General features: G+C 36.5%; 1 pseudogene; it reads left to right on the top strand.

Moving 5' to 3' along the window:
• The first annotated feature begins 924 nt into the window (after window positions 1-924).
• On the top strand, window positions 925-1,023 carry LOC129535284 (U6 spliceosomal RNA; annotated as a pseudogene).
• The last annotated feature ends 16,276 nt before the right edge of the window (window positions 1,024-17,299 follow it).

The raw sequence follows: 17,299 nt of genomic DNA, 5'->3' as shown, positions 1-17,299 counted from the left end.
ACAGACTGTGACACCTGCTGCTACTGCTAAGTTGCTTCAGTCATGTCCAACTCTGTGCGACCCCATAGACGGCAGCCCACCGGGCTCCCCCGTCCCTGGGATTCTCCAGGCAAGAACACTGGAGTGGGTTGCCATTTCCTTCTCCAATGCATGAAAGTGAAAAGTGAAAGTGAAGTTGCTCACTTGTGTCCAACTAGTAGCGACCCCATGGACTGCAGCCTACCAGGCTCCTCTGTCCATGGGATTTTCCAGGCAAGAGTACTGGAGTGGCTTGCCATTGCCTTCTCCGGTGACACCTGCTACTCACCACTAATATTCAGCCTCCTTCTCCTTGGCCAGTAACACAAGAGAAATTAGAGAAGCCAGGTACTCCTTCATTATCCTCTCTTGCAACTAGAGTTTTCCAAGTGACATGTTCTGGCCGATAAGATACAAATAGTAGTTTATGCAAAGACTTCTGGGAAAGCAAAATCCGTTGTTTGTTCCCTTCCTCCCTCCCCCCCCTTTTTTTCTAATGCTTGGTGATAGTTTAGAGCCTTTGCACATATTTCTCAGCCATTTAGATGTCCTCTTTTTTGATTCATCTGTTCAACTCTTTTCCCTATTTTTCTATTATGGCACAGCTTTTAATTGATTGGTAGGAATCTGTCTGTATTTGGAAACAAGTCCCTGTTGGATATAGATCTTGAGAATATTCTATTATAGTCTATGGGTTGCTTTTTCACTTTCTTACCAGTGTCTTTCAATGAACAAAAGTTCCTAATCTTACTGTACTCTAATTTGTCGTTTTTCTTTCCTTTATGGGTAATATTTTTCAAATCTTGTCCAGAAAATCTCTACTGACTCCAGAATCATGAAGATATTTTCTATTTCCCCAAAAATTATGGTGGCTTTAATTTTGTTATTAGTACCAAAATCAATCTGGAATTGAGCACATATACCAAAATGGGAATGAAACAGAGAAGATTAGCATGGCCCCTGCACAAGGATGACACACATATCCGGGAAACATTCCACATTTTGGGGCTTCCCTGATGGCTCAGTGGTAAAGAATCCACCTGCAATGCGGGAGACCTGGGTTCAGTCCCTGGGGTGGGAAGATCCCCTGGAGGAGGGCATGGCAACCCACTCCACTATTCTTGCCTGGAGAATCCCCATGAACAGAGGAGCCTGGTGAGCTACAGTCCATGGTGTCACAAAGAGTCGAACAGGACTGAGATTTTAAGCACACACACCACCATGTACCAACACCAGACTGTTTTAATCATGACAACTTTATAACAGGACTTGGTATCTCAGATGAACATCTTCCTGCTTAGTTCTCCCTAAAGACTGTCTTGGCTATTTTTTGGCCCTTTGATGTCCATATACATTTTAAAATCATTTTGTAGATTTTTCAGAAGTAAAGAAATAATCTGCTCTGATTTTGACTGTGATTCCATTGAGTCCACAGAAAAAACCTAGGAAAACTGCCATCTCTTAACATTGCATTTTCCAACCCATAAATTTATTATAGCCCTCCACTTATTTGGGTCTTGATTTTATTTTAAGAATGTTTTGTACTTTATGTTGTACATAGTTGCACATATTTTGTTAACTTTACTCCTAGGTATTTTATGCTACTGGAAGTAGTATATTTTAACATTTCATTTTCTATGTGTTTGCTTCTGCTATAACTGATTTTTGTAAATGTTGTAAGTTCCTAAGTAATTATGTTTGTTTGAAGATGCTTGTGAGTTTTTCTCATTTATACTCCATTTTTGTTTCTTCAGTTACAACCCATATTTTTATTTCTTCTAATCTATATGCCTACTATTTCTTTTTCTTTACTTATTACACTAGTTCAAACTTCTTTTATAATGTTGAAAATAAGTGGTCAGAGCAGGTATCCTGTCTCATTCCCAGTCTCTGGGGGAAGGGTTTTAATATTTTGCGGTCAACTATATGAATTGCTATAGAATTTTTTGTAGATATGCTTTATAAAATTATGGGATTTCCTGCTGTTCCTGATCTACTAATATATTATATAATCACATGATTTCTCTCCCCTTTTCTGTTAATGTATTGAATCACATTGACTTTTAGATATAAATTACTTTTTCACCCCGAGAATAAATCCTGTTTTAATCTATTATCCTTTTTCTTCATTGCTAGATTAGCAGTTGTATTCATTTGCTACGGCTGCCATAACAAAGTACCAGAAACTAGGTGATGTAATAAAAATCTATTATCTCCCAGTTTTGGAGACTGGAAGTGTGAAATCAAGGTGTATGCGGGTGTGCTTCTTTCCTAGGACTTTGAAGGAAGGATATGTTCCAGGCCCATCTCTTTGGCTTGCAGTCAGCCATCCATGTGTTCACAGGGCACTCTCCCTGTATACTTGTCTCCAAATTTCCTCTTTATATAAGAATATCAGTCAGATTAGGGCCCACTCTATTGTCTTCCTTTTAATCTCTGTAAAAACCGTATCTTCAAATAAGGTCACATTCTGAGGCACCAGGGGTTAAGAGGTCAACATAGGAATGTGGGTTGCCAGGGGAGGTGGGAAGATGGAATGGACAGCAATTAACCCATAACAGATATATAAACATATTTTGTTTAGAATTTGTCTGTCGGTTTTCATGAGAGATTTTGCTGTAATATTCCCTTGTCTTTATCTTAATATTAAGGTTACACTAATTTATATTTGCAAATTTAAATTTCTCTGATTACTACAATGATTTGGGATTTCTACATGTTTGTATTTTGTAGATTACTTCTTCATGTCTCATATCTTTTGCTTTGAGGATACATATTTTTCTCATTACCTGGTAAGAATTTTTATTGTAAGTCTTTCTGTCTATTGCACTATGCTATATTTTTCCAGGAGACTTTACATGTATTTAGGTAATTAGATATTATTAAAACATTATATTATAAACATTATATATTATATATACAATATATATAATACAATATATTATAAACATCAAATTTATAATTCTCTTCATGGCATCTGTTGTTTACTGTCAGTTCAGTCACTCAGTCGTGTCCGACTCTCTGCGACCCCATGAATCACAGCACGCCAGGCCTCCCTATCCATCACCAACTCCCGGAGTACACTCAAACTCATGTCCACAGAGTCGGTGATGCCATCCAGCCATCTCATTCTCGGTCGTCCCCTTCTCCTCCTGCCCCCAACCTTTCCCAGCATCAGAGTCTTTTCCAGTGAGTCAACTCATTGCATGAGGTGGCCAAAGTACTGCAGTTTCAGCTTCAGCATCAGTCCCTCCAATGAACACCCAGGATCAATCTCCCTTAGAATGGACTGGTTGGATCTCCTTGCGGTACAACGGACTCTCAAGAGTCTTCTCCAACACCACATGCCCCCTCCTAATGAAATGACCCCTTGTGTCAAAATTATAACATTTTCAATACTACTTTCACTACACATTTCATTGCTTAATTTTTGTATCTATATCTTTAACATGGGCTTCCATGATGGCTCAGTGGTAAAGAATCCACCTGCCAATGCAGGAGATATGGGTTCAGTCCCCAGGCTGGGAAGATCCCCTGGAGAAGGAAATGGCAACCTACTCCAGTATTCTTGTATGGGAAACCCCATGGACAGGAACCTAGCGGGCTACAGTTTATGGAGTTGCAAAAGAGTTGGACATGACTTAGGAACTAAATAACAACAACATTTTTTAACATATCTGCGATTTCTCTAAGGTAGCACATAACCATCTAAATTGTATCTTATATATTTAACCTGTTGCTTCTATATCATTTAGTGGATAGTCCAACATTTAAAGACTGATTTGAAATGCTAACTTCATAGTATAATAAATTTATATTCAAATTATGATTACTTGTATACTTTGAAATCTCAATTTTCTATCTATATATAAACTAATACCCACTTTAATCGCTGCAGTTTTCTAATACATTATAATATGCTTAAGATTAAATATTATGGCAATGTTACATATTTCTCTATACATTTCTTTAAAAATTTTGCCCATGCTATTCTCATGTGTATATTTGTTCAGATGAACTATAGAGAGTGAAGGACAGGGAATCCTGGTGTGCTGCAGTCCATGGGGTGGCAAAGATTCAGACACGACTTAGAGACTTAACAACAAACTAAAGAATCCCTATTGTAAAGATCAGAAAAAAAAATAACATATCATTGGGATTTTTATAGGAATTGTGTTACATGTATAAACTGACAAGGATAATTATCATCTTTATAATTCTAAGGCGCCCATCAGAAAAATAGTATGTATCTCCATTTAACAATTCTAAGATTCTGCTTAAAGTTTCATAATTTTCTTCATATAAGTCTTGTACATTTGTCATTAAATTTGTTCTTTGGCTTTAAATTTGTTTGATGGGAACAGAATATTTGGTTTGATTTTACTTCTAATTAGTCATATTTGTTGACTTTCAAATCGTGTTATTTTAAAATTTGTTTCTGAATGCTTTTTTGATATCATCAAGGAGAGCTGTATAATTGTATAATGTAACATTCTAATGTGCTGATTTCATACACACTGCCATATATATGTTATGCCCTGGAGCTGTCTGCAGCCTCAGTATTTTAATATACTTAATTGAATTCGGTTTTCTAGCTTAAAGATAGTATACTTCAACATCTTTTATTTTTAATTTTAAATGAGTATTATTAAGAAAGGCAAATATTCTTTGTAAGTTTAAATGTTTTGCCTTCTTCATTATCATCTCAGTAGTTCGCTCAGGACTGCAAGCTACAGAAATGTTACTGATGCCAACAAAATGGTTATGTAGAGAAGCAAAGAACGTTCACAGCAGAGGGACATGCAGTAACATTTCTCATATGGCACACTGGTTTATATCACCGTTTCTACAATCACATTAAACACATCCTCCTCCTCATTGCAAAGAGCCACTCCTACCGGCCTATCCTTTTTCTATTAACGGGTCCCAGGCACACTAAGTTTAAAAAGCTCACAGGCCCCTTCCCAACCTCCAACAAACCCACCAATTCAATCAATTCTTCCCTCATGATCCATTTCAAACCTACCTTTGAATTTTCTCTTTTGCTGCCAGCATCCTAGACAAGGCTCATGTTACAATAAGCTGGCTTCTTTTATCATAATACTCTAACACAGGACTTCCCCAGTGGTTCAGTGGCTAAGAGTCTGCCTGCCAATGTAGGTGACACTGGTTCGATCCCTTGTCTGGGAAGATCACACATGCCATGGGGCAACTCAGCCTTGTGCACCACAACTACTGAAGCCCATGCACCTAGAGCCTGTGCTCTGCAACAAGAGAAGCCACCACAATGAGAAGCCAATTCTGACGCTTTATTCCCAGGCTGAGTACTAATGTTGTACTAGAGAGTAGCCCGCTGCTCGCTGCAACTAGAGAAAGCCAGCGTGCAGCAACAAAAACTTGGCTTGACCATTTGTTTTTTCTGAATCCTCAGTAGCTGGATACCCTTAACTGTTCCCTGATCATATTTGATTACTTTCTACCACTGTTCCTACTGCCACTCTTCTAACTTCACTGACTTTGCCTGTAGCCTAGTTTCCTAGTGTCTGGGTCCCCACAACGCCCCACCAAAACTCCTCAATGAACACAATTGCTTGAGCTTCTTCCATCTCTGAAAGGCTCCGGCCTCTGCCAAGGACCAGGACCAGTCAACTTTGATCTTGGAACTGGTTTGGATTCTTCTGTAACATAACCTCCCCCAGCTCGGTCTCAATCCTGGTCCCATATTCAAAACACAGGCCTTGGCTTTAGCCTACGGATGTTCCAAGATCACTTAAATATTATAACATCAGCAATCAGTGATTGCTTAAAATAAAGAAACCTCACTTTTTTTCCCCTCAAGGCAACTCAGTGTTTTATTTGTGTTGAAAGAGTAATTAACTTCTCGCATGGCAGAAACAATTGATTTCTATGTAAACTTTTGTACACTGCTTCTCACTTTTTGACCAGCCTTACCAATATTTAAAGAACTGGCTTTGAACTTAGAATCCTTAATTTCATGGCAAAATTTCATTAATTTTTTAAAATGTTATTTTATTTTTAATTAGAGGATAATTACTCTACAACGTTGTGATTGTCATACATTAACATGAATCAGTTATAGGTATACATATGTCTCCTTCTCCTCCTAAAACTCCTTCCCATCTCTCTCCCCATCCCACTCCTCTAGGTCATCACAGAGCAACAGCTTTGGGTTCCTTACATTACACAGCAAATTCCCACCAGCTATCCACTTTATATATGGTAATATATGTTTCAATACTACTATCTTAAGTCATCTCACCCTCTCCCTCCCCTACCATGACCATAAATCTGTAAAGAAGTTGACATGTTTAAAACAAATGGCTTCACAGGGACACTAACCAGATTCAGTAATAGAAAAAAAAAAATGCAGTTTTCAGTTTCCTGAAATAAGCATTTCTCATGATTCAACCATGAGAATCAATCAGCCAAATGCTTTCACTTATAAATGTTAAAATTGTGCAAATTTTTACTTCAAAGGAAGTGCTTAAAACAATATTGCAAATCCCCATGGACAAAGGAGCCTGGTGGTCTACAGTCCATGGGGGTCGAAAAGAGTCAAATATGGCTGAGCAACTAAGCACAGCACAGCATGGGATGTAAGACACCAAGAGTGAACCCTGATATGAACTATGGCCTTTTGGTGATTATGATGTGTCAATGAAGGTTCATTGATGGTGACAAATGTACCACTCAGTGCAGGATGCTGATAGTGGGGGAGGTTGTGTGTGTTGGGGGGAGGGTGGTGGATAGATGGGAACCCTCTCTGCTTTCCACTCAATTTCTAATTGAAAACTGAAAATGTCAACACTTTCCATTGTATTTTATTATTTGAGACTGTGTTTTATGTCAAACATATAAATAAAACAATGAGGAACTTTTCATTTCTATGGTGATATTGAAAATCACACAGAATTTAATCGTGCCTTCAAAAATGCTTGTTGGAAAACTGACCTCAAATATCATAGTCTGTGCTCAATCATGTCTGACTCTTTGCGATCCCATGAACTGTACCCCACCAGGCTCCTCTGGCCAAGGGATTTTTCAGGCAAGAATACTGGATCAGGTTGCCATTTTCTTCTCTAGGGCAGCTTTCTGACCCAGGGATCAAACCTGCATCTCCAGCATTTCCTATATTGGCAGGTGAATTCTTTGCCACTCTGACACCTGGGAAGCCCTTCAAGTATCATGAAAGCTCTCTAATCTGACACTTTGAGGTTTATGTTGCTTGCATTTTCTTCTGTGTGGCAGAAATAGCGAGACTTTTCTAATAACTATCAACATTGATAGAAGATGTCATTAGTGCCAAGCTTTTTTACAGCATATGTATATAGCCACATTCTTTATGTCTATAAAAAAGTGGTATTTGGTAGTAATGCAGAATAGAGAAACAGACAAATGACAGCCATGTAACCCCTAGAATTTTACATAAAATTCTATTCTTCAAATAACGTTTTTCCTAAAATGTCAAGCATTTATTTTGACTTACAAAGTCTGTTTTCCGCCAAGAGTAATTGATGGCTCTTAAGGGAAATGATTCTGCATCAGTTCAAAGCTTCTCATAGAGCCTTGGGGAACATGCCCATTTCTTAATGCATTTTGGCATCACTGAATCCACTGGCCAGTCAAGCCAGCCTGTTGTTGGTCCAGCTTATTAGAGGCAAGGAAATAGACTCTGAAGAAATCAGCAGATTCAGGATGCTCTGAAGAGCTTCCTGTCAAAAGCCAGGCCAAAGTCTTTGAGGAAAAGCCAAGAGTCAAAGCCAGGTAGACCAGAAAGAGGCATCAATTCCAGAGAGAGAAGCAGGGTCATAATGTCAGAGAAAGAGCCAAGAGTCAGTAGCCAGATAGATATTGAATTTGAGTGTGATCAAACGGAGGCAAACAAGACAGCCTTGGCACAACTGCTTTCCAAACAGGGCAAGATCAACATGGATACCAGTGCTCTTCCAATAGCTACCATTGATATTTGCAGAAAAGGCACTACAGCAGTAGCTTCTAATATGAGACACTCCATTTAGATGACCACTTATGGAGAAAAGGTTACTAAAAGAAAAAGGAAACTTCCTTCCAATAATGAAAGAAATTTTTTTAAGGAATTAAAGATGAATCAGACCACACAATACACTCTGCTGTATCCATGACTCTATTGATAACATTGACTCACCTACAAATCCATAATGCAATCATAACATATAGTTATAAGACCCTCAGACTTTACAGCATTATGAAGTACTTTCATAGTAATTGATGAACAAATTATATTTCAAATAATTTGGAGGTCAACTGTAATCTATTTTCTTAAATGAGAAATTAAGTTAATTAAACATTTTAACTGCCTACTTATTATATACAACTGAATGATGGATATAGTATTTTTCTTAATCACAGTATTTTATTCATCACACCAATACCATACAACAGAAAGTTTTCTGATTAGACAGAAATGTAAAGATAGGACTAAACATGAGGAATAATGCTTTATTTCTGCTCTGAAGTTATAAAAGTAATACTCGATATTTGTTAAACATGGACTAAGTGCCAGGTACTATTTTATATACTTAATACAAATTGCCTCCTTTAATCTGAATAGCAGTTTGATTTAGTATTTACTATTATTATTCTACAGTTGAAAATAAGGTTAAAAGTGTTTAATAACTTTGTCAACTTCACAGAGCCAGTAAATAAAGGATTTATCAGTCTTTATAGACAGACAAGTAGGAGAAACATACAGAGGGATAAGATGATAGACAAAAATAAATATTCCCACTCATTCTTACATCTTTTAAATGGCAGACTATATCACACCCAACTTATTTTTTTTTCATTATCTGCATCATTTTATTTTTTTTTCTTTTTTATTTGAGGCTAATTATTTTACAATATTATATTGGTTGGTTTTGCCATACATTGACACCCAACTTAAAATTAAGAAATTAGGTAGGACTTAGAGATTAAAATAATTAGCTAGGGTAAAGAATGGAAATAGAATTAATCTTTGGCCTTAATTTAGGTTAAACTACATGAAATTCCCAGTACTTTTAACATTTTGACCTACAAAAATGGTCCTCATATGACTTAATCTAATATATCTTCTACAAAGCACTTACAAGCACAATTACACTGCCTGAATATTAGAAGTCCTATTACCCATATTACCACTTTCTGTGAAATTACTAATTTGGATTGATATCTAAATTATTCATTTGGGCATGCACAGAATATTAACAACTATTTAATAGACAGTATCTATTACTACAATGATTTGATTCAAGTAGTAACTTAGTAATGATACTTAAAATAATACATTTTACCCCAAAATTTCAAAATATTTAAAAACCAACACATAAATCCCAGATCTCTGTGATGTGGGCAAGCTCTTATAATTATTCTTAAACAGCTTAGAAGCCAAATCATGAAAAAATTTAAGTGGCTTCCCGCTCATTCAATGAGTCAGCAGTGTTAGTAACAGCCCGAGTTACAGAAGATTATTTATTCTGTGCCATACAGTCAACTTCACAATGTCACATCAGGGGACATATTTTGTTTGGCTTTCATATAATAACTGATATCCCTCCAACACTATTCTACATAAGTGAAAATATTAAAAATAATTTGGTGCTTATAAGTAATGAATGAACCAGATGAAAACGATAAAACACTGGCAGTTCAGTTTGGCTCATCTGCATAGCAGCACCACAGCTGGTGTCCAGCAGCACCATTCTCTCCTTCAGTGCACACTTACAGCCACCTGAAACTGCTCTGTCTCATTTTATTCACAATCTTCCACCTGGCTCGCTTCCCTTTTAGACTTGGTCCACAGTCAGGTTAAGTGAAATCTCTTGGTTCTGTTAACACTCACAAGTCATTCTGCATTTGTGAACTGTCAAGTGTCTGAATTGTTTCATATTCTATTTTGCCAACATGGCATTCTAAACTTAGTACCTCATTAAATGTTATTTGAATAAAGGAATCGCTCATTATACAAAGAGGCAGTAGAAATACTGAGATGCCAGCAGGCCATAAAAGTCAAGCAACTGAATTTGTCATCTATTGAAATGCCTGCTCAAAAGCCTGAGAAAAGTGTCACTTCATGGTGACTTCACCAGCCTGTTTCACTCATGGTAAGAGGTTTACACTCAGCAGAAAATATTTGTATTATACATAAAATTTTCCCTTCACATGGTCCTCATACACGAAAATTTCCATTATCCCAGTTTAGTTAAAAAATACCAGTCCTGGACAAAACAATTCAAATTTCAGTTACCACAGTATATTAACTGTGAGAAATTGACTAAAGTACAAACTAAGATGTTAGCTCTTCAGTTCACAGATCATTCTGGAAAACAGCTTTATATAACAATTAAGGACAAATCAAGTCCCTTCTTTTAAATCTGTCAGTGATTAGTCACTGAGCATCTATTATTCAGTTCACACACATAGCAAAGTATATAATTGTGCTGCTTCCTTGTTTCCCCATGATAAATCCATGTGACATAGTTTTAATGGATAATCCAGATAGGGAATTGGGCAACAAAATGTAAGTGCAACAAAGAAATAGAAAGTTTGTTGTACACCTGAAACTAACACATTGCAAAATAACTGCAATAATTTTTTTTTAAAAAATGAAAGTGGTATTAGAGCATGGTTCCCATCACACACAAAGCCTTTGACCAATGAAGAGGTAAGAAGCAGCCTTGTGGTTTAAGCCCCACCTTCCCCCTTAACTCCATACATACACATGAGCAAGTTACTTAACCCCTCCCTGCCTCAATTTCCTTATAAAATACACAAAATATGTCCTACCACACAGAGTTGCAGTAAAAATAAACCCATTAGTATAAACAAACAAACAGAAAACCCACAAAGTGATAATCCTAGAAGTGAAATTCAAATGGAACATAAATAGATTTATGAAAGAAATAGTTGACTGTGGGAATGGTGTCACCACCACTGAAGGGACTCTCAAGACACAGTCAGAGGAAGTTGGGGAAGGTGAACTTAGTGATATAATGGAGAGCAGTGGTTGTGACAAAAAAGATGCTAAGGTCCCCAGGAAGTGATGCCAACAACAAAATCTTCACAAGAGTTCTAGGGAACTCTTGAAGATATTTCATGACGCTGAATGAACAAAGAATAAAACACTGGAAGCTGACCCACTCTTAGAAGAAAAGTATGATAATTCACCAGAGCATAGAAAAGACTCTTGTTCTGTGATACAAGTTACATGATAAGAAGAAAGCAAGGACTATTCAAATTGCTTTTGATAATGTGTTAAAGAGAAATGCAACACTTAATTCTCAATGTCTGTTGTAAGTAAAAGTACTACACAATTATTATTATTTTATTTCCCTATACATTTAAACTGAAAATAAGAGAGCTTTTAATATTTTGATAAGAATTTTCAAAGGTCTGAGAATAATCACAATTTTCTCAACTGATTATTAAGATCATTTTGCATGATTTCATACTACACAGTCATTTTTATGGTTCTGTACTACTCTGAAAGGACACAAAGTGAGTACAGAGTAGTTTTTAGGGGTCAAAAATCAATATTCTGCTAAGAACTAGAAATTTTGCTTTAAAACAAATGGATACATTTAAAAATTATCTGGCTGAAAGCATGACAGAACCATCAAAGCATGATGACTATTTTGGGCACTTTGCCAACCAAGCTCCACCTAGTCAAGGCTATGGTTTTTCCCGTGGTCATGTATGGATGTGAGAGTTGGACTGTGAAGAAAGCTGATCGCCGAAGAATTGATGCTTTTGAACTGTGGTGCTGGAGAAGACTCTTGAGAGGCCCTTGGACTGCAAGGAGATCCAACCAGTCCATTCTGAAGGAGATCAATCCTGGGTGTTCACTGGAAGGACTGATGCTAAAGCTGAAACTCCAATACTTTGGCCACCTCATGCAACGAGTTGACTCACTGGAAAAGAGTCTGATGCTGGGAGGGATTGGGGGTGGGAGGAGACGGGGACGACAGAGGATGAGATGGCTGGATGGCATCACCGACTCGATGGACATGAGCTTGAGTGAACTCCGGGAGTTGGTGATGGACAGGGAGGCCTGGCGTGCTGTGGTTCATGGGGTCACAGAGTCGGACATGACTGGGCTTCTGAACTGAACGGAACTGAGAGATCCAGGTGAGAGGAAGTTCTAGGGAGCTACAGAGTCTCTGGAGCCTCAAAAGTGCTCAGGACCTGAGTATCAAATGAGTTGGTGAATGAATAATGAAGGAAAGAATTGAGCTTCCAGCTATTATTATTAACCACGTTAGGAGAGTAGTGTAAAACAATTATTCTTTGTGCAATATGGAAATCTCCACAAGGGTTCTCAACTTACCAGAAATAGAAGCAGCTGGTAAACTACCCTATTGACAGTATCATCAACTGGTAGGGCAGGGCGGGGGCAGAATGTCACAGAAAGCTTCATTAAAGAGTGTCAACAATAAAGACAGAATGACAGTTTGAGTTCTGATTTCTCATCTGATATTCTGATTACTGTCTACCATCCGTATGCTTTAAATAAGGAAGCAAATACATTACATTTTGAAGACACAATTCACTAAGGATTCACCCATATGTGCACGTAGAAGAAACTTGCCTATCACAGTGGAAACTGCCATGATCTTCCTCTCCTGTTCCAATCCCTTATGAAATGAAATGCTCTTTGTTTCCTGCAACACCGGAGAAAGACCATAGCCTCTGATGCTCAAAACTTCTAATTTGAGTTCAGCACTCTCTTCCTATGGCTTAATCATCAGTTCAGAGTCTGGACCTGAGAAATCAATGAGCAGCGATTAAATCATGGCTCTCAGTTCTCTACCCTCTCTGTACAAATTCTGATTCAAACTGTCTAACATTTAAGCAAAACCAATCCTTAATGCTTTAAGTTCACTGTTATACAAGCCCATATATACTTGAGCATATAAGTGGCTGGTGCCTGAGTGTAAGGAGGAGCAACACAAAACACATTTGAAATAAAAACGTAATAACTCAAGTCAATTTTAGTTATCACTTCAATAGTAGTCAAGAGAGTTTTAGGGGAAAAAATCACTTCCATATGATATCACATTTTGACACTGTGGTTTCGCAGTCTATATACTTTGATGACACTCTTTGGTTAGCTTAGAAATAAATCCAAATAACTTTATTAGGGAGAGAAAGAAGGAAGGATTTTTCCCTTTAAGTTCCCATGCTTGTACTGCAACATTTATCTGAGAAAACCCTAGGGAGAAATTAGAGGAGCGAAAGTACACTCTTCTAATAGAAACAATAAAGGCTACATTAAAACAACCCATTTTTAGTAAAATATGTAATATATAGTATACTATACAGAAATTAGTATATCATATGAAAACATTGAAAGAACAAAATTTATACTTATAACTTGTAACAGATGAAGAAACTAACAAATTACTGTGTTCTTAGATTTTCCTTGAATAACCCCATTAATTTGGGTTCTATTTAAGATGTATTCCGTAGATCTTGAGTTCTAACAAGAGAGAGAATAGGTTGATTCAGAGCAACTCTTCTACCAAGAATAACCAGAAAATGTGGATAAAATCACTGTAGATGGTCTCTGCAGCCATGAAATTAAAAGATGCTAGCTACTTGGAATAAAAGCTATGACAAACCTAGACAGTGTATTGAAAAGCAGAGACATTAGTTTGCCAACAAAGGTCCGTATAGTCTAAGCTATGATTTTTCCAGTAGTCATGTATGGGTATGAGAGTTGGACCATGTAGAAGACTAAACACCGAAGAATTGATGCTTTTGAGCTGTAGTGTTGGAGAAGACTCTTGAGAGTCCCTTGGACTGCAAGGAGATCAAACCAGTCAATCCTCAAGGAAATCAGTCCTGAATATTCATTGGAAGGAATGATGCTGAAACTGAGCTGACTCATTAGAAAAGACACTGCTGCTGGAAAAGACTGAAGGCAGGAGGAAAAGGGGACGACAGAAGACAAGATGGCTAGATGGCATCATTGACTCAGTGGACACGAGTTTGAGAAAACTCTGGGAGATGGTGAAAGACAGGGAAGCCTGGCATGCTGCAGTCCATGGGGTCGCAAAGAGTCAGACATGACTCAGCAACTGAACAACAACATGGATAAAATCCTTAACAAAAATACACAGCTATTTAAAGGCATTAGAATGCTACCAAGACAGTGAGCATTTGTAAAATGCTCCAGAAAGTGGGTCAGCCTAGAATTTGGTGCCTTACAGAGAGGTAAAGTGGATTGAATCTCTGTTTGAAGACATATTTCCTGATAATTTTCCTAATTTGATGAAAGTCATCAAGCCACAGATTAAAGAATATGAATTTCTAGCAAGACAAATTCAAATAAAATTATCTATAGAAATAATGTAATAAAACTGATGAAAGCCAAGACAATAAAGCAAATCTACTAAGTGTCCAGAGGGAAAATAATATATTATCTTCTAAGGAGTAAAAATAAGACTGAAAGCTGATTTCCAAAAAAAATGAGAGAAATCAAAGAACAATGGGATGATGGGACCAAAGGACTGAAAGAAATGCCAATTTGTATTTCTATTTCCAGTAAAATGTTCCTCAAAAATAAAAGATAAAACCATTTTCAGACAAAGAAAACACAATTCATCATAAACAGGTCTTCCCTCCTAAAGAAAGAATTACCAAGGGAATTTATTTTTTCAGCATAATAAAAATGATGCCAATGGAAATCTCAAAGATGCAACAAGAGGGAAAGAGACATTCAAAAAATAAGAGGTTATTGTAAAACATTTTAAGTCAGTGCATTTTAAAACTACATAGTATGGACACAATTTCCTTGTAAAACAAAATTTACTGAAACTGCCATGAGAAACAGAAAATATGAGTATTTCCCATCAGGAAAACTTCTGGCTCAGATAAATTTGATCAGTAATTATACCATACATTTAAGAAGAAATAACATGCATCTCAAACCAAGTATTTCAAAGAACAGGAGGAAAAGGGAATTTATTTAACTCATTTTATGACCATCATAATCCAGATACCCTAACACAACAGAGATTTTACAAGAAAGGAAAATTAAAGGCCAATTCTTCTCATAAATATGGACACAAAATATTAAACAATGCATTAATAAATCAAACCCAGTAATATATAGAAAGTATAAACTATTAAGAGCACAATAAACTTATTAGAAGAATGCCAAGTTGGTTTAACTTTGAAAATTGATCAACATAAGCCACTATATTAAAAGAGTAATTACACAGCTTCTCAATACATGCAGTGAAGAAAAAACAACTTATAACCCAGAAATAGAGGGGCAAATACCTAATTAGATAAGTTATTGGGGGAACAGTCATTATATTTAGTGATATACAATGATGGATGATCTTCCTCTGATAAAGGGATAAAATAAGAATGCCTGTTAACACCTCACCTAGTCAGTATTATACTGGAAATTTTAGTCAGTGCTAACAAGGAAAGAAAAAGAAACACAAATCACAAGAACTGGAAATAAATAAATATTTGTTATTCAAGTAATGTTTCTTTCAGTTCAGTTCAGTTCAGTCGCTCAGTCGTGTCCGACTCTTAGCGACCCCATGAACCACAGCACACCAGGCCTCCCTGTCCATCACCAACTCCCGGAGTTCACTCCAACCCATGTCCATCGAGTCGGTGATGCCATCCAGCCACCTCATTCTCTGTCGAACTCCAAATGAGAGGGAGCGTGTGTGTACACACACACACAAACACATATATATATAAAATCAGTATCAAGTATATGCTAGTATTACTATAATTAGTAAGGTCTCAAATGTAAGATTAATATTTAAAAGTCATTTGAATTTCTATAAACCAGGACAAATAAGTATAAAAGAACATTTTAAAGCCAATACCGTTTGCACTTAAGTGTAAAATTTGGAGTAATCTTGTCAATTTCTATAAACCTTGTCAACTTTCACAATAGGGACTTCCCTGGTGGTCCAGTGGTTGAGACTTCAAGCTTCCATTGTAGGGGGCATGGGTTTGATCCCTGGTTGAGGAACTAAGACCCCACATGCCATGTAGTGCAAACAAATAAATAATAAAGCCAATACTCTGCATTTGCACATAAAATTTAGAGTAACCTTTTCAATTTCTTGGGATTTTGATTGGGATTGTATTGAATCTATATATCAATTTGAAGACATTTTCTAGTAAGTTTTCTATCCCATGAACATGGGACATACTTACATTAATTCAGGTATTCTTAAATGTTTAAAGTAATGTATTATTATTACTATACAAAAATATCCTGTTTTATAGAGGTATTAATATTTATATAGAAATATTTTACATCTTGTGTTAAAATCTACCCTAAGTATTTTATATTTCTTGATGCTATTTTATTTTTGTTCAGTCGCTAAGTCATCTCTGACTCTGTGACCCCATGGACTGCAGCATACCAGACTTTCTTGTCCTTCACCAACTCCTGGAGTCTGCTCAAACTCATGTCCACTGAGTCCTTGAGTCCTTCTATTTCTATAAATTGTTAATTTTCAATTGTTCAGTCTATAAATTGTTACACACTGACTCATTATTCTGAAACACTGCTGAATTCGTTTATTAGTTCTGTTTGCTATTTTGTAGATTTTGTTGATGTTATATACAGTGCAATGATTTTGGACAAAGGCATTAAAACAATTCAATATGAAAAATATATCATTTTGACCAACAACCCTAGAATAACTGAATATGTATATATTGAAAAAAATATCATGAAACTTTGTTCTACCTAAATCATAACAACTAATTCACTATTGATCATAGACCTAGATATATAGGCTACAAATATAACTCCTAGAAGAAACTACAAACAACTATCTTCATACAGCTGAAGGACACACAGCTTATTAAACAGGACAACACAAGCATTAACTATAACACAAGGAATTTATGAAGTGGGCATCATTTTTAAAAGATTTTTCTTCATCAGAAAACACCACAAGAAAATATACACACACTGGGAGAAAATAGTCACAAAGCACATATCAAATAGAATTTGTCTGCAGAATATACAAAGCATTCTACAATCATAAAAATCAATGAAAAAACTGAGAAAAGACAAACAATTTACAAAGATATTTACAAAGGTATATAGCAAATAAGTGTGTGAAAATACTGAATATCATTACTGAAAAAATGGAAATTAAACCTACAATGACCTACTACTTCAGATCAGCTAGGTTGGCTAAAATAAAAGGGATAATACCAGCACATACACCAAGCTGAAAACTACCAAATG

This window comes from Moschus berezovskii, chromosome Y, assembly GCF_049115385.1.
Source record: "Moschus berezovskii isolate FMDL1 chromosome Y, NW_MosBer_1.0, whole genome shotgun sequence".
NCBI lineage: Eukaryota > Metazoa > Chordata > Mammalia > Artiodactyla > Moschidae > Moschus > Moschus berezovskii.
This window is presented reverse-complemented; position numbering and strand designations above follow the sequence as displayed.